Source organism: Tachysurus vachellii, chromosome 3 (assembly GCF_030014155.1).
Source record: "Tachysurus vachellii isolate PV-2020 chromosome 3, HZAU_Pvac_v1, whole genome shotgun sequence".
NCBI classification, from domain to species: Eukaryota; Metazoa; Chordata; class Actinopteri; order Siluriformes; family Bagridae; genus Tachysurus; species Tachysurus vachellii.
This window is the reverse complement of record NC_083462.1, coordinates 6609464-6628221: the sequence shown is the minus strand read 5'-3', so window position 1 is coordinate 6628221 and position 18758 is coordinate 6609464.

The window sequence follows — 18758 nt, the reverse complement described above, 5'->3', positions numbered from 1 at the left end:
TTACGTGCTGGACATACCACCAGAGGTATTTACGTGCTGGACATACCACCAGAGGTATTTACGTGCTGGACATACCACCAGAGGTATTTAAGTGCTGGACATACCACCAGAGGTATTTACGTGCTGGACATACCACCAGAGGTATTTACGTGCTGGACATACCACCAGAGGTATTTACGTGCTGGACATACCACCAGAGGTATTTACGTGCTGGACATACCACCAGAGGTATTTACGTGCTGGACATACCACCAGAGGTATTTACGTGCTGGACATACCACCAGAGGTATTTACGTGCTGGACATACCACCAGAGGTATTTAAGTGCTGGACATACCACCAGAGGTATTTACGTGCTGGACATACCACCAGAGGTATTTACGTGCTGGACATACCACCAGAGGTATTTAAGTGCTGGACATACCACCAGAGGTATTTACGTGCTGGACATACCACCAGAGGTATTTACGCGCTGGACATACCACCAGAGGTATTTAAGTGCTGGACATACCACCAGAGGTATTTACGCGCTGGACATACCACCAGAGGTATTTACGTGCTGGACATACCACCAGAGGTATTTACGCGCTGGACATACCACCAGAGGTATTTACGTGCTGGACATACCACCAGAGGTATTTACGCGCTGGACATACCACCAGAGGTATTTACGTGCTGGACATACCACCAGAGGTATTTACGTGCTGGACATACCACCAGAGGTATTTACGTGCTGGACATACCACCAGAGGTATTTACGTGCTGGACATACCACCAGAGGTATTTACGTGCTGGACATACCACCAGAGGTATTTACGTGCTGGACATACCACCAGAGGTATTTACGTGCTGGACATACCACCAGAGGTATTTACGTGCTGGACATACCACCAGAGGTATTTACGTGCTGGACATACCACCAGAGGTATTTACGTGCTGGACATACCACCAGAGGTATTTATGTGCTGGACATACCACCAGAGGTATTTACGTGCTGGACATAGTTTTGTTTGTGATGAATTAGAAGGATGATTTGTCCTTGTTGTCTATGTTGTTGTCTATGTTGTTGTCTATGTTGTTGTCTATGTTGTTGTTTTTATCATAATGCCCTCCCCACACCACCGCAACGTTCGGCCAGATGTTTCCTTATGCACGTCTCCAACTGGAATACAAACATTAAATGGATTTGTTTTTCAATTCTTATGTCCGTTTCATAGGTTCTGGCCACATTGTGTTTGTATAAAACTTCATGTCATATTTAAGGGGCTGCTGAAAAGACTGATCTGCCCCTGAGGCTACAGCGAAGGGGTTTTTGTTTATCCGTTCTGCACATGAGTTCCATTTATTTATTTACTTGTTTTTCCATGTAAATTCCTTTTACGGCAGGCAGAGAAGCGGTAATGAAGATCATGTCGGAGCTAAATCAATCCGAGGTCCTCACTTTTTGTAGCTTACTGGCGTATAATTGTATACAAATTGTATACAATTAAGCAATAACTGTAATTTAAATGCCTACTAAACGTTTATGCTATAACATATCTGCCTGTGGCTTATTAAATTAGTTCCAGCTGGTGGCTTTTTAGCACATTTGACTTCTTTTTCGAGGACCACCGATATCACAGATTTGTGTGTGTGTGTGTGTGTGTGTGTGCGTGCGTGTGTGCACTTTCTGCAGCACAGACTGTGATGTGAGTGACATTTAAGCCCAGAGGAAATACAAACCCACACATACACACACACACACACACGCACACACACACACACACACACACACACACACACTCAGGGGGGCTACCACAAGTCTGTCGGTTGCACATTATGCCTTTACATCTGTGCATTTCCCTACGTTTCCTGCTGTGATGCTGCACAGGCCTGTTTTCCTGAACCACTTTAAGTGCCAGTGTGTGTACATGTATACATGTGTGTATACGTGTGTGTGTGTGTAAAGGCTGCAGAAGCTCCAATCAGCCACAGGGCGCAGCGAGGGGCCAGGCCAGGCATTGATTAAAGCTTTCACTCTTAATACAACTAATTGTTCAGTGAGAAAGAGCAGGCAAGCTAATTCAGGGTGAAGCAGGAAGGCTGGGAGCCGAGTGAATCACAACGACCGAATCAAGATTGATTTAAAGCAAGCACAAAAAAAAAAAAAATCCATATTCATGTCAAAAGATGAAATTGAAATAAATGAATGCGCAGACCTGGGCCATCCTCGAAGCACAGCATGGAGACAAATTTCCTATCAGCGCTAATTGTTAAAACAAATTTCATTTGATCCGGCATAATTACAGAGCACTTTATAGTCCTGAATAATGTCAAATTGCGAGGCTAACTGTTGCTTTGAACAACGTGTTTAACAGCCCCAGTGCAACATGAACGCAATCCCCTTTGAGCCTCACTCTGAGGTGACTCCAACAGACCGCAATTAGCGAAGAAAAACAGCGTGGCTGGCGGGGGAAGGCCGGGGGGTGATGACGTGGGGGGATGGGGAACACACAAACACACGTTTTCTGTCTTTCTGAGAGAAAACTAGGAAGCAAGTAAACAGAAATTTATCGAAATCTCAGAGCATGGTGTTTAAAGAGCACAGAAAGTCAAGCCATGTGGCTCGTTTGGTTAAAGACGAGTTAACTGTTGTCCCTCGTGGACTGCTCTGCTGAGACACGTTAAGATCACAAACACGCCATGATTTTACACCTCACGTGCCCCAGTGAGAGGACTCCAGTCCCAGTAAAGCAGCACTGATAATTAGACACCTCGTGTTTGAAAATCCCTTTGGAATGTAAACTCACCACAGTTGATTGCATCAGGCAAAGGACATGAAATACTCGCTTACTATAATCAAGGACACCGGAGCTAAACAAAATCACACAACTGAGGAAGAACTGAGGAAAAACACTGACGCAAACCTCAGGATTATACTCTCTGAAGGTCAAAGAACTAAAAAGAAAAGAGCAACTAAAATACAGCGTATAACTCGACACACACAGAGAATATTAGTTTATTTTATAGCTTTTTTTAATCTTTCGAACTCTAACGTTAACTCTTTATACTTTCTCTGACATTTTAAACATGAAATAAAAACAATATACATTTATAAAAATGTTAGGTGAAATTAAAAATACGTAGTCATTCTAAAGCAATTAAAGAACACACTGATTAAAAATGTGTACCGAACCTCAGCTCACTCCTGTGAGAAAAGTCGAAAATGTTCTTAGCTTAATTTAATGCCACATGTTGCACCGACATCTTTAATAAACTCTGTACAAGATATACGGAGGAATGACAATAAAACCCACTTGACTTGAATAAAAAGATTCTTTTAAAGAGATTTAAAAAAAAAAAAAGTTGATGTTTGAATAATTAATTCTATTTTTTATAGAGATAAAATAAAGACACTTTCACAGACCAGAAAAGGAGCATTCTCTAAATGAGTAATTACTTAGAAATGGAAATCCTACAGTGATCCGAATTATATGAGATTTACTCACGAAAAATTGTGTAGACGTTTTTCATTATAGAATTTACAACCACCTAGTTTCTTCTTGTTCGGAAAATTATTCTAAAAAAAATTGAAATCCAGGGGGGCACGGTGGCTTAGTGGTTAGCACGTTCGCCTCACACCTCCAGGGTTTGGGGTTCGATTCCCGTCTCCGCCTTGTGTGTGTGGAGTTTGCATGTTCTCCCCGTGCCTCGGGGGTTTCCTCCAGGTACTCCGGTTTCCTCCCCCGGTCCAAAGACATGCATGGTAGGTTGATTGGCATCTCTGGAAAATTGTCCGTAGTGTGTGATTGCGTGAGTGAATGAGTGTGTGTGTGTGCCCTGCGATGGGTTGGCACTCCGTCCAGGGTGTATCCTGCCTTGATGCCCAATGACGCCTGAGGATAGGCACAGGCTCCCCGTGACCCGAGGTAGTTCGGATAAGCGGTAGAAGATGAATGAATGAGTGAATGAATAAACTAAAATCCCAGAAGTGAAGCTCATATAAAGCGTGCAAATCAGACATCATTTGTGAAATCAAAAGAATTGTAATCAAAAGAATCCTGTGTCATTTGTTATGCTTGTTATATGAAATCTAATCTTATAAAGTCTAATTTCTCAGAAAATCAAAGTCACCGATTTCACAGATAATGAATCGATAACCAAAATGAAATCATTGGAATAAACTTATTATATTTCAAGTTATATTTCAATTGATCTGCATTGCTGATTAGTGCAAAGTCACGAAAACAGACGGAGACAGGTGCAAGCAGCCGATTGGTGTGTGTGTGTGTGTGTGTGTGTAAGATGTTTAAAAAAGTCAGTGGCTTTGTATCCAGGCTGTGTTCAGGCTTTGCTGGCTTCAAACTGGCCGTGTCGCTTAGAAACAGCACACCCTGTTCACGTGACCTGACCTTTTTTTTCCTCCTTAAAACAACTCTTTTATCTGTTGGAGGGCTGTTTAGACTGCTGGAGGCTGCTGTTTGGATTGGGACACGTCCCACTAGCCACTCTACGTTTATCACATGAGTCTTTTGTTTAGTCATTGTCATATTTTTGCACACGTGGCCTACTGTACTTTGGTTCTCAGATGGTCTGGTGAGCCAGATGCAGCCCTCCAGCTGGTCCCAGCGTTATTATGCACGTATGCGAGTTTAATGAATGAATTCCACCCACATGGTCATCAGTAATGAACCATTGGCTCTTTGTAGCGCAGGCCGTCGTGGTGAGTCATGTGGGCCTGGCGTCTGCCACAGGTGGGTGTTTGGGTGAATGGAGAGCTCAGCCTGGGCTTCTTTCATGCCCCGGACACCTGCACCAGGCACAAAGGCCAGCGCATTTACGGCATTGTAGAAGAGAGAGAGTGAGGAGAAAGACCTCAGCCGCATGGAAACAAAGTAACACAAACGGGCCACGGCCAGGCCACAGCTGGAGAGCAGGCTGATGGACGGCATGGTGGGTGGTCCGAGCGAGAGAACAAAAGCGGTGGATGAATATCTGAAAAGGACTGAGGAGGAAATCCCAATATCTGGGTGATACCATGATTGGAGTGCCATTAGCCTTTGCAACATGAACTCTAACTTGGTTTCAACATTGAATCCAGAAAACATGCATTTAACCATTTAACCCATCTTTTTTTTTATTTTAGATAACGTATACATTTTGATCATCAATGACTTTTTTTTTACACACTGATTCAGAAAATATACACAACGATAAAGGTGTTTAACTAGCATGAGGAATTAGCATGGATTATTTCAGACTTTTGTTCACCTCATTAGAAAAACTGAATGGAAATGATCAAAAGCAATGAAAGCACTTGCTTTCCTTCTTCACACCATCTTCTTCCAGATGATGGTTTGGATGATGCAACATCCTGTTGATCGAACGTCAGACTCGCGTTCGGAACATTCCATATTTTTATACGGCTGAATGTATTCAGGTAACAGGGCTGAGAGGATGATCTAAAATCTTAAAGACTTAAAGAAAAATATGAGAAAAGGTATAAGCTTGTAAACCGATTCGTACATTAATATACAGTATATATTATGTATATAGGTCTTAAGACGTTAGTTTAATCATCAGCGGTCATAGAAGAGAAAATCTGATCTTAAGAGTTCGTAAGATTAGCAAACATAGCTAGCAGACTGAAGAAGTGACGTAACATACGGCTAAGTACGGTGACCCGTACTCAGAATTTGTTCTCTGCATTTAACCCATCCAAAGTGCACACACAAAGCAGTGAACACACACACACCGTGAACACACACCCGGAGCAGTTTATGCTGCGGCGCCCGGGGAGCAGTTGGGGGGGTTCGGTGCCTTGCTCAAGGGCACCTCAGTCGTGGTATTGACGGCCCGAGACTCGAACCCACAACCTTAGGGTTAGGAGTCAAACTCTCTGACCATTAGGCCACGACTTCTCAAATCCAGGATCCAGGATTCAGATCAGATCAGTGAGATTATCTCATCTGACTCCTCATTCAGATCCCATGTGTTATGCACCTCCACTTAACGCTCTACTTAACTCTGAGTGAAGTAGCATCAGGTGCAGTGTAGCCATTTGTTTTTACTGTAGCGTAAAGGTAGCATGACCGGAGTTTGCTCTCTGGCTCACAGTAAGGCACGTGAGTGGCTCGTCCTTTCAGCCAAGGCCATTTAAAAAGACGTTTATATTCAGCTGTTGTCCTCAAGCGGCCGTTTTAATTAATCCTCCAGTATTATTAATAGCGGGTCAATTGAGTGTGGTGTCTGTGAAGAATACTTTATCACCCTCCTACAGAACAGGGCCATTCACGTACATGCCGGAATACCTAACGTATTTTTTTTCTTTTCTACGCAGCTTATCGTAGCTGTGTGGTTTGCATAATAAAAAAAAAATAGGAGGTCATTCTTATGGGAGGTCTGTGCCTTTTTTTTGCGTATCCCATGGGACCTTGGAATTTAGCTACATATGTCTTTTTTAATAGGCTGTTTTCTGTCTCTACACTGAGGTTTTTCTTTTACTAAATGAGCTCTGCTCGTCTGCTCCGCGCCAGCACCAGCCTGATTTGCAAGTGAAAAGGCTTGATTGTACTTGAACTAACTGAATAAGAAAGCACAGGGTCAGGCTAAAAGAGAAGGAGAATCGCTGTGTGTGTGTGTGTGTGTGTGTGTGTTTGTGTGTATGTGTGTGTCTGTGCGTGCGTGACTCGGCTCAACGTATCGCTTGGTTTGGTGTTTAGGCCGGTCGGATTTCATCCTGACTCTCAAACACGTTAATAAAGTGAGTAAAACGCGGGGATTAGTGACTCAGGTGTTGCTCCCTACAGACTAGATTCTCCGACAGACGCTCGTCTTTTCATCAGCACCTGCACTCCATGATTTCGGTGTCTTTATACACAAATATGTCGAACATGTTATACGAAACATTTTAAACAAAAGTCTATGAATCAAATCATTAATATAAAGCGATAATAAAGCATCCGATATCTACAGAAAGTGACGTGACATAGGGCAAAGTACGGTGACCCATACTCAGCAGTGATCACACACACACACTCACACACACACACACAAAAATGATGAAAGTTTTAATACTTTCTAAAGAATAAATGGCACAATGATTGCAGGGTCAGCCCTGTCAAAATGTAATGCTTTTGTTTTTTGAACATTTGGATGAGTTTTGATGACTCGACTCCTTGCTCATGGGTTTGTTACACACTTATGAGCGTACAGAAGAAATGATTTGTCTGTCAAATGTGGCTCGAAAGCTTATTTAGTGCTGGTTGACATTAAGGCAAATTTTAATTGTAAAGCATTTACGTGCGTCACTGCATAAAATCTTATACTACATTCTAATCAACAAATTATATTACGTTCCATTGAATTTTAGCTGGGGGGGGCACGGTGGCTTAGTGGTTAGCACGTTCGCCTCACACCTCCAGGGTTGGGGGTTCGATTCCCGCCTCCACCTTGTGTGTGTGGAGTTTGCATGTTCTCCCCGTGCCTCGGGGGTTTCCTCCGGGTACTCCGGTTTCCTCCCCCGGTCCAAAGACATGCATGGTAGGTTGATTGGCATCTCTGGAAAATTGTCCGTAGTGTGTGATTGTGTGAGTGAATGAGAGAGTGTGTGTGTGTGTGCCCTGCGATGGGTTGGCACTCCGTCCAGGGTGTATCCTGCCTTTATGCCCGATGACACCTGAGATAGGCACAGGCTCCCAGTGACCCGAGGTAGTTCAGATAAGCGGTAGAAGATGAATGAATGAATGAATGAATGAATGAATTTTAGCTGAATCTTTCATTTCGTTTTTTTCAGTGAATCAAATCATTTGACTCAGTTCGATAATACAAATCAACTCATATGACTCCCAAAAACATTTTTCTTCTACTGTATGCTTAAGATGTTTTTGCCCAAATACAACTTTTTCTGAAATCTAATTCTACCTTCTAATGAACAAAATAAAATGACTTACTGTGAACTTTACATGAAAATTTGGTACATTGTCAGTGAGTCAAGATCATGTGACTCGGCTGACCGATACGCGTCAACTCTTTCAACTACCAAACATTACCTCATTACCATTTTACTTTTAAATCTGTGATAGTTTGTCCAATTACGACCAGAAATGTTCCATGAAGTCTTACTGAAATCTTTCTAATCAACAAAATAACATTACTTAGCAGTATTTGATAGAATTCATTATCAGAAAATACTACAAATGTTAATATGCCTATGTTTCATTAAGAAAATATATTTCTGTTTTGTCCTGATCACTAAACTACATACCTCATCAGCATTGCATTAAATTAACAAACTTTCCCTTCATGTATTAAAAAGAAACTTAAAGTAAACAAATCGGCTCTCTGAATTCAACTAAAAGAGTCGATTCAAAGAGTCGACCCATTGGTCAAAATCTTAATTTTTTGCAAATATTTTTCTGCACTCCCATTGTTACACACTGGAGGGTCAACAAGACTTCATATGTTAAACGTTTTATTATTATTCCAATGACACAACCTCATAAACATGCTGGCCAATGCCCTGTGATTACAATGATGTTAATAATCATCATTTTTTTTTTTTTCAATTACAATATGGCTGGAAGGCTCAGTGCCACACACTGCTGGCTTCCCGTGAAGAGCAAGTGTGTGTGTTAGTGTGTGTAAAACCTCATTAGGTCACTGTGATTGTGCAGTGCCTCGCCTCAAAACCATTTACAGCTAATCACCATGGCAAGGCCATTACCACCGAGGCAGAGAGGCGGAGTGGAGAGGAACAGAGTGTATCCCAGCATTGACGATGGGCTTTCTGATGCCTATATCAACAGCAACATATACAGCAGTGTGACCGGTTTTAACGTTTTTCTTTTTTTCAGCTTTTCTTGAGATCAGAAATGGCAGCAGTAACAGACATGGTGTACACTCACTCTCACTCTCACTCATTTTCTACCGCTTATCCGAACTACCTCGGGTCACGGGGAGCCTGTGCATATCTCAGACGTCATCGGGCATCAAGGCAGGATACACCCTGGACGGCGTGCCAACCCATCACAGGGCACACACACACACTCTCATTCACTCACGCAATCACACACTACAGACAATTTTCCAGAGATGCCAATCAACCTACCATGCATGTCTTTGGACCGGAGGAGGAAACCGGAGTACCCGGAGGAAACCCCCGAGGCACGGGGAGAACATGCAAACTCCACACACAGAATGGAGAAATCATTAGAATCCTAATGTAGAGAAGTAGAAGTAGAATTGATGGCACTTTTTTTGCTCTTGTGTCTCTTTCTGTATCTTTCTTCATACAAATGACTTTGTACAATCTCGCTGCTCGGATTCCGCCTCACCTTTAAGTTGCTTTGGATACATAAGAATAATCATAGTGTAAATGTTAGCAAAAAGAAGAGACATACATTACAGTATATCTCTGAACGTATATCTAATACAAAAGTGGTTCATTTGAACTCTGATGATAAAAAGATCTTTTGTTTTCTTTATGAATTGACACGGGGCATGTCTGCCATGTTCAAATTTGACCCGAGGCAGCCCGTTAGGCGACGGTAGGATGACTCATCACAAAATGAGATTAGATGCGTTCTCATTCGGCTCAAGTTGTCAGCAATTTTGTACTTAACACTTGCAATTTTTTTTCCATTTCGTCACCCAGGTGCATTGACAGCAACCTTGTGTTCCTATAGGCATGAGGCGTGGAGAAGGAGCCATGAGTGAGCGATCTGAGCTTAGTCACTGGGTTCTCCAGTGACAGTGGCCAACCTTCGCTCTCCTGTATGAGTCTGTGAGAACTGTATGTTACCGACATCTTACTGAACCTGATCCAACCCACTTAATAAACACCTACTTCTACATGATCTTCTCATGAAGAATCGAATAATCCCATACTGCAGTTTAGCACGGATGATGTGTGTGTGTGTCTGGTCCAAGGAAAGTTTGGAACAACATTTGAACTAATCCCAATCCTTTTTATCATTTGTACACTTTTCTGGCCATAAGCTTCAGAATGTTACTTATACAACACGTTGAACATTTTGGAGCAAATTATAGTGGACTGTATAAGAGACAGAAGACATTCCAGATTTAAAAAAGTTCATTTTATAATAACTGAGTGGCCCAAAAGAACAACATTCACTGGAAGACTGAGATTCGAATCCTGACGATGTCACACAGAGCACCTACTGTGTGTAGGAAGGACGGCATACTCTGTGTCCCGTGTCAGTCACAAAGACACTAGCAAACTTTACACGTCTCTAGGAATGTGTCTTTGTGTTGCTCTGATGTCATAGGATTTGGAAGGTGATTAAATAAATGCAAGGTTCATACATGTAAAATTTGTGTGAAGAACCTTACAGAGAGTTTATCTTTGTTGATGGGCTACAGGAAAATATCTGCGGTTGGCTAATTTCCATGTAAGTCAAATTTCCTCTTTGGTGGTTCATGTCTATGTTTATTGACTAAAGGTCCCAGCCCTCTGGGGATCTTGTATTAAACTGAAAGCCACGTATTGTACACAAAGATGTCTCTGGAAATATCAGCATTACACTATAATTAACTATAATTATTTGAAATACCTCCGGAAGGTGTAGCAAGTGTCTGTCAGCAAACAGATAAGAACGTTCATGAGTAATAAAGTATTTCTGATTCTGACACACGTGAAGGTCTGGATGTGACCTGTGTGAAGGATCGGTGATCAAATAGCTGATTAAATCTGTGAATGAATTCAAACAGAAATGAGAGAAACACTTTTGTTCTGAGGGAAAAAAACCCCCCAGAGTTTTGCTGTGTTTAGAGATGTCGTGGTTATGTTCAAGCTAGCGCAGTTTTGTTTTGCTTATTTCTTTGTTTTGGCACCGCTCACGTCTCTTTTCCGCTCACGTCTCTTTTCCGCTCATGACTCTTTTCCCCTTTGTGTCTTTTGTTATCTTGTTTCTGTAGATATCGTAAATATTATCACCTTTGTCACCACCACTTGTATGATAATAGAGACAGGTTTTGCCCACTATTTGTTGTCCTTAGCCCTATTCGGACGGGACTAGTTTTCCAAACGACGTTTGAGTTAGAATTTTTTTCAGCTGACGTCTGTCATTTCATGTATGGATTCGGACGGGACTAACATCTGTGTGTTTATTACATTTACATTTACATTTACATTTACATTTACAGCATTTGGCAGACGCCCTTATCCAGAGCGACGTACATATCCAGAGCGACGTACATATCCAGAGCGACGTACATAAGTGCTTAAATCTCTAGCATTGGATACATTAATGCTGGTTCACTAGGTTACTTACTTAGATACCATGAGTTTAAAACATTTGTTTAATGAAACATTTGTTACAATGAAAAAGTGTCAAAGGTGTTTTTTTTTTTTTAAATGCAAAAGATAGGGAAAGAAGTGCTAGTTGAAGTGTTTCCTGAATAAGTAGGTCTTCAACCGCCACTTGAAAATAGCCAGTGACTCAGCTGTCCGGACCTCTAGGGGAAGTTCGTTCCACCACCTTGGTGCCAGAACAGAGAAGAGTCTTGTAGTATACTTGCCTCTTACCCTGAGAGATGGTGGAACCAGTCGAGCAGTGCTGGTAGATCGGAGGGTGCGGGGTGCAGTGTGAGGAGTTATGAGGGCTTTGAGGTAAGAGGGAGGACACAGGTTATTACGGAGATAAGAGTGTCTGTGTTTTACATGTAGGCGTTGCACAAGACCACATGTCCAGGATGCGTGGAATGCTGATCGAATGTATTTTGAAATTAAGTAAATTTACATTTAAGCACTTTAAAATGTAAACATCCTAACTTGTTAAGTGTTTAAAAATCTTATACACGTTATAATAATATTAAAAATAATAATAAAAAAAAAAATAATGTAAAAAATGTTTAACATCATATGGTTTTATATAGAACTTCTTATAAACCCACTGGAATAAATACGTTTTTATATAATTTTCACGTTACGTAATTGACTATAGAAATGAACTCTTACCTGAAACTGATATTACAGTAGCCAGTCTTAACAATTTACGTGATTTGGCTCTTCTTGTTGATTTCTTTTTTTTTATTTCTTCACAAGGTAGCAAACACATTTACATCCATTATTGGTGTGCAGAAAGCAGAAACTTGAATACCGGTGCGCTAGGGTTAATACGGTAGTTCACGTTGACCAAAACAGACAAGAAAACGCGTTTTGGAAAAAACATTTTCGGCAATCACAGACATTCGCGTTCAGACGGGATTAGATTTCTCAGAGAAGCGCCGATTTTGCTGTAAAACAGTAGGTAATTTGCGCTGGAATTTTTACACAGGTCGTGTGAGAAAAAGACAGACATGGCAGATTCGGACGGGATTAAAATCACAAAGTACGTCTGTAAAACTAGTCCCGTTCGAATAGGGCTCTTGTCGTTGATTGCCACATACACACCAGAAATCTAACTTTATAATCATTTCATGTTGTTATCTTCCCAACCATACCCCTAAACACCAATTGGGATCGTAACAGTTGGAATAAATTATTACTGTGGTTGAATTTACTGGGTTTATATTTGTACAGAAAAGGAAAAAGAAGAAGAAAAACGATCCGTCTAAATTTGATTCAAAGAATCAGATCGGCTTCTTTCCAACGGACTCTTTACAAATCGGGGTTCCATATATGAAGCTAGAGCTAGAACCAGGTTAGGTTCTCTGTGGAACCGTTCCTTTAGAGAGCGTAGAGCCGGACACTTCAGGATTAAAGGTGACTTTGGAAGACGTTGATCTGAGGCTAGGCGTTTTGTAAGCCGTGTCCTCAAAATACCAATTTACTGTATTGAAGAAAACCTGAATGCAAGTGCAGGGGGAGGGGCTTTACAGGTGTTTACAGGTAACATGATTGACAGGACAGTAGAGGCATCTCTTTACTCTGACTGGTTGAATACAGCTAGAAAAAAGTGACTTGATCCTACTTTTAAATGCAGAGAAGCAAATATATTAACATATTATAAACATTTTGTTATTAGAATCACCATCTTCATCATTATCATCATCATCATTATCAACTTTAAAAAGAAAAAGAATGACAAATTCAGTAAAGACTCAAAAAAACATCAACGTCCAGACAAAAGGTGACAGATTATTACACAGTCATTACACGGAAGCCCAATCATCTGCTCTCTCTCTTCTGAAAAAGGCCAGTGTGTGTGTGTGTGTGTGTGTGTGTGTGTGTGTGTGTGTGTGTGTGTGTGTGTGTGTGTGTGTGAGTGTGTGTGGTTCAGGGTAACCCTTACAGAATTACACCTACAGTGTAGGCATGGTGCTGATGCAACCCTCCTCTATGCTCTTAGTCATACCTGAAACAAGAACCACACACCATGTGTGTGTGTTTAATCACAGCAATATAACCACACATTCTCCCACTGCTTTGGATGAGTTATGATGCCGAGCTGTGCCAAGTTCATCTGAGAAAGTTTAATACTCTTTGTGTGTGTGTGTGCGTGTGTGTGTGTGTGTGTGTGTGTGTGTGAAGAAGATGATGGATGAGTGTATCAAACTGTTTGATGACAGTGATGATGCTCATTTTTTGGTGTGTGTGTGTGTGTGTGTGTGTGTGTGTGTGTGGTTTGTAATAAAAAGTTAGGCTTTGGAAATCGAAGCTTTGGCAAGCAATCTTTGTACTTGCTAGAAACAGAATCATAAACAGAATCTTTCAGAAAAAGTGCACAGAAAAAAGCCGGAGTCATTTGTCACTAGTGCTGTGAACACTGTGCACTGAAGTTATTTAAGAGATTTAAAGAATTTACATTTACGCAGGTTTTTAAAGCGGTGAGTCTACCAAACACGATTCTGTGTACGGTGTTACTATAGAAACAGCAATGGAACAGAACGATTACATCGATAGAGTCACAATTCAAGAGCACTGTGATATAAATAATCAACTGGAGAATCAACTTTTGTTTTGCTCTCAGTAAAAACTCCAGGGTTATTGAATGACACCTGAAGAAATGTTACAGAAACTAATCAATGAGCTACAACTGGAAGAGAGAGAGAGAGAGAGAGAGAGAGAGAGAGAGTCAGACGTCAGACAGACAGACACATAGACAAAAAGAGAGAGAGAGAAAGAGAGAGAGAGAGAGAGAGAGAGAGAGAGTGAGCGAGAGAGAGAGAGAGAGAGAGAGAGAGAGAGAGAGAGAGAGAGAGAGAGAGTCAGATGTCAGACAGACAGACACATAGACAAAAAGAGAGAGAGAGAGAAAGAGAGAGAGAGAGAGAGAGAGAGAGAGAGAGAGTGAGCGAGAGAGAGAGAGAGAGAGAGAGAGTCAGACAGACAGACACATAGACAAAAAGAGAGAGAGAGAGAGAGAGAGAGAGAGAGAGAGAGAGAGAGAGAGAGAGAGAGTCAGACGTCAGACAGACAGACACATAGACAAAAAGAGAGAGAGAGAGAAAGAGAGAGAGAGAGAGAGAGAGAGAGAGAGAGAGAGAGAGAGAGAGAGAGATAGAGAGAGAGAGTGAGCAAGAGAGAGAGAGAGAGAGAGAGAGAGAGAGTCAGACAGACAGACACATAGACAAAGAGAGAGAGAGAGAGAGAGAGGCATACAGGCAGACACATAGACAAAAAGAGAGAAAGAGAGAGAGAGAGAGGCAGACAGACACGTAGACAAAAAGAGTGAGAGAGGAGATAGATGGGGAGAGAGGCATACAGACAGACACAGACAAAAAGAGAGAAAGAGAGAGAGAGAGAGAGAGAGAGAGAGAGAGGCAGACAGACACGTAGACAAAAACAGACAGACAGACAGAAAGAGACAGCAAGACTGAGAGAGAGAGAGAGAGAGAGAGAGAGAGAGAGCAAAACAGAGGGAGGAAAAGTGATCATCAGCTACTGAAATTCTCCATCTGCCCTCAACAACAATGTACATGCCACAGTTAAAGACACCAACATGACTTACTGCCCTGAGGGGAAGCTGCTGCCATGTGATTGTCTGATTGGAGATTTGCATGATTGCACAGGTGTACAGGTGTTCCTAATAAAGTGGCATGACTGGTGAAGGTTCTGTTATCAGTGTATGGCACCTCAGGCTCTCTCTCTCTCTCTCTCTCTCTCTCTCTCTCTCTCTCTCTCTCTCTCTCTCTCTCTGGAAGAGATTAGACTGGAGGGCCAGCCTGAAACGATTACTGATAACACCAACGTTTGAAGTGAAGGCCTTATGTGTGTGCGTGTATGTGTGTGTGCATATGTGTGTGTATTTGTGTGTGTGTGTGTTTGTGTGCGTGTGTGTGTGCATGTGCGTGTGTTTGTGCGTGGGTGTGTGTGCATGTGCGTATGTTTGTGCGTGGGCGTGTGTGTGCATGTGCGTATGTTTGTGCGTGGGTGTGTGTGTGTGCATGTGTGTGTGTGTATTTGTGCGTGTGTGCACGTGCGTGTTTGTGCGTGTGTGTGTGCATGTGTGTGTGTGCATGTGTGTGTATTTGTGCGTGTGTTTGTGTGTGTGTGTTTGTGCGTGTGTGTGTGCATGCGCGTGTGTGTTTGTGCGTGTGTGTATGCATGCGCGTGTGTTTGTGTGTGTGTGTGTGCATGCGCGTGTGTTTGTGTGTGTGTGTTTGTGCGTGTGTGTGCATGCGCGTGTGTTTGTGTGTGTGTTTGTGCGTGTGTGTGCATGCGCATGTGTTTGTGTGTGTTTGTGCGTGTGTGTGCATGCGCACGTGTTTGTGTGTGTGTTTGTGCGTGTGTGTGCATGCGCATGTGTTTGTGTGTGTGTTTGTGCGTGTGTGTGCATGCGCGTGTGTTTGTGTGTGTGTGCATGCGCATGTGTTTGTGTGTGTGTGTTTGTGCGTGTGTGTGTGCATGCGCGTGTGTTGCGCGTGTGTTTGTGTGTGTGTTTGTGCGTGTGTGTGTGCATGCGCATGTGTTTGTGTGTGTGTTTGTGCGTGTGTGTGTGCATGCGCGTGTGTTTGTGTGTGTGTTTGTGCGTGTGTGTGTGCATGCGCATGTGTTTGTGTGTGTGTTTGTGCGTGTGTGTGCATGCGCATGTGTTTGTGTGTGTTTGTGCGTGTGTGTGCATGCACACGTGTTTGTGTGTGTGTGTTTGTGCGTGTGTTTGTGCGTGTGTGTGCATGTGCATGTGTTTGTGTGTGTGTGTTTGTGCGTGTGTGTGCATGCGCGTGTGTTTGTGTGTGTGTTTGTGCGTGTGTGTGCATGCGCATGTGTTTGTGTGTGTTTGTGCGTGTGTGTGCATGCGCACGTGTTTGTGTGCGTGTTTGTGCGTGTGTGTGTGCATGCGCATGTGTTTTTGTGTGTGTTTGTGCGTGTGTGTGCATGCGCGTGTGTTTGTGTGTGTGTGCATGCGCATGTGTTTGTGTGTGTGTGTGTTTGTGCGTGTGTGTGTGCATGCGCGTGTGTTTGTGCGTGTGTGTGTGCATGCGCGTGTGTTTGTGTGTGTGTTTGTGCGTGTGTGTGTGCATGCGCATGTGTTTGTGTGTGTGTTTGTGCGTGTGTGTGCATGCGCATGTGTTTGTGTGTGTTTGTGCGTGTGTGTGCATGCACACGTGTTTGTGTGTGTGTGTGTTTGTGCGTGTGTTTGTGCATGTGTGTGCATGTGCATGTGTTTGTGTGTGTGTTTGTGCGTGTGTGTGTGCATGCGCGTGTGTTTGTGTGTGTTTGTGCGTGTGTGTGTGCATGCGCACGTGTTTGTGTGTGTTTGTGCATGCGCGTGTGTTTGTGTGTGTGTTTGTGCGTGTGTGTGCATGCGCGTGTGTTTGTGTGTGTGTTTGTGCGTGTGTGTGCATGCGCACGTGTTTGTGTGTGTGTGTTTGTGCGTGTGTGTGTGTTTGTGCGTGTGTGTGTGCATGCGCATGTGTTTGTGTGGGTGTGTGTGTTTGATCGTGTGTGTGTGCATGCGCGTGTGTTTGTGTGTGTTTGTGCATGTGTGTGCATGCGCACGTGTTTGTGTGTGTGTGTTTCTGCATGCGCGTGTGTTTGTGTGTGTGTTTGTGCGTGGGTGTGTGCAATGCACGTGTGTTTGTGTGTGTGTTTGTGCGTGTGTGTATGCATTCGCGTGTGTTTGTGTGTGTGTTTGTGCGTGTGTGTTTGTGTGTGTGTATGTTTGTGTGTGTATGTAGCTGCCACTTCTTCCCCTGTCCAATCCTAAACCTCATGTGGCACAGAGTTAGAAATTCCGTCTCTTTGAAGACTGAGCCTCTCAGTTTGAACCATGTGGGTCATCAGATGTGTGTCATCAATAATGAAAAACTTCCCCTGTTTCAGAAGATGTGTGTTGTTCTCCGTTTAGTGTCGAGTTTCACGCTTTGACACAGCAGTACGACAGCCGTTCTGCTCTCAAGCATATTTTCTGTCCCTGAATATCAGTGAGTGTGAAACTTCTTTTTTATCACCACTTTTGTTCTCTGTTGAGCGAAAGCCAAGCTTCTGAGCTCTTTTTTTTTTTTTTTCTCACAGCTGCAGTTACAGCAAAGAAACATGAGAAAAGAGATCCGGAGGGTGTGGAGGGTTTTTTATTTAGTTACAAACCTGCTCGATTTAGACATTCATGCAAATAATGCAGAGGTTTGTACGATGAAGAACAGAACAAACATCAGTGCTGTGATTTCTGTAGTGAGTCTGAATTCAAGAACTGAAGAAAAAAGTTATCATTTCAAACTTCGAATTTTGAACTAATTTTGAATCTCTTTACATTGAATTAGTCACTCGATATCATCCCTCTATTTTGGTATAATAATTTATGTCAAGATATTTAATCTAATTTAATTTAATGTAATTTAGGGGGGCACGGTGGCTTAGTGGTTAGCACGTTCGCCTCACACCTCCAGGGTTGGGGGTTCAATTCCCACCTCCACCTTGTGTGTGTGGAGTTTGCATGTTCTCCCCGTGAAAAATCCAATAAAAATACAAAATCCAATCTTTTCCAATTAATGTGGGCGCAGAACATATAGGCAGAGAGAGAGGCAGAAAGAGGCAGAAAAAGAGAGGCAGAGAGAGAAAGAGAGTGTCTGTGCATGTGGATGTGTGTGTGTGTGTGTGTGTGTGTGTGTGTGTGTGTGTGTGCATGTAGATGTGTGTGTGAGTGTCTGTGCATGTAGATGTGTGTGAGTGTCTGTGCATGTGCATGTGGATGTGTGTGTGTGTGCATGTGGATGTGTATGTCTGTGCATGTGGATGTGTGTGTGTGTGCATGTGGATGTGTGTGTGTGTGCATGTGGATGTGTATGTCTGTGCATGTGGGTGTGTGTGTGTGTGTGTGCATGTAGATGTGTGTGTGTGAGTGCCTGTGCATGTGCATGTGGATGTGTGTGTATGTGGAAGTGTGTGTATGTCTGTGCATGTGGATGTGTGTGTGTGTGTGGATGTGTGTGTATGTCTGTGCATATGGATGTGTGTGTGTGCATGTGGATGTGTGTGTGAGTGTCTGTGCATGTGGATGTGTGTGTGTGCATGTGGATGTGTGTGTGAGTGTCTGTGCATGTGCATGTGGATGTGTGTGTGTGGATGTGTGTGTATGTCTGTGCATGTGGATGTGTGTGTGCATGTGGATGTGTGTGTGAGTGTCTCTGCATGTGCATGTGGACGTGTGTGTGTATGTGGATGTGTGTGTATGTCTGTGCATGTGGATGTGTGTGTGTGTGCATGTGGATGTGTGTGTGAGTGTCTGTGCATGTGGATGTGTGTGTGCATGTGGATGTGTGTGTGAGTGTCTGTGCATGTGGATGTGTGTGTGCATGTGGATGTGTGTGTTAGTATCTGTGCATGTGGATGTGTGTGTGCATGTGGATGTGTGTGTGAGTGCGTGTGCATGTGGA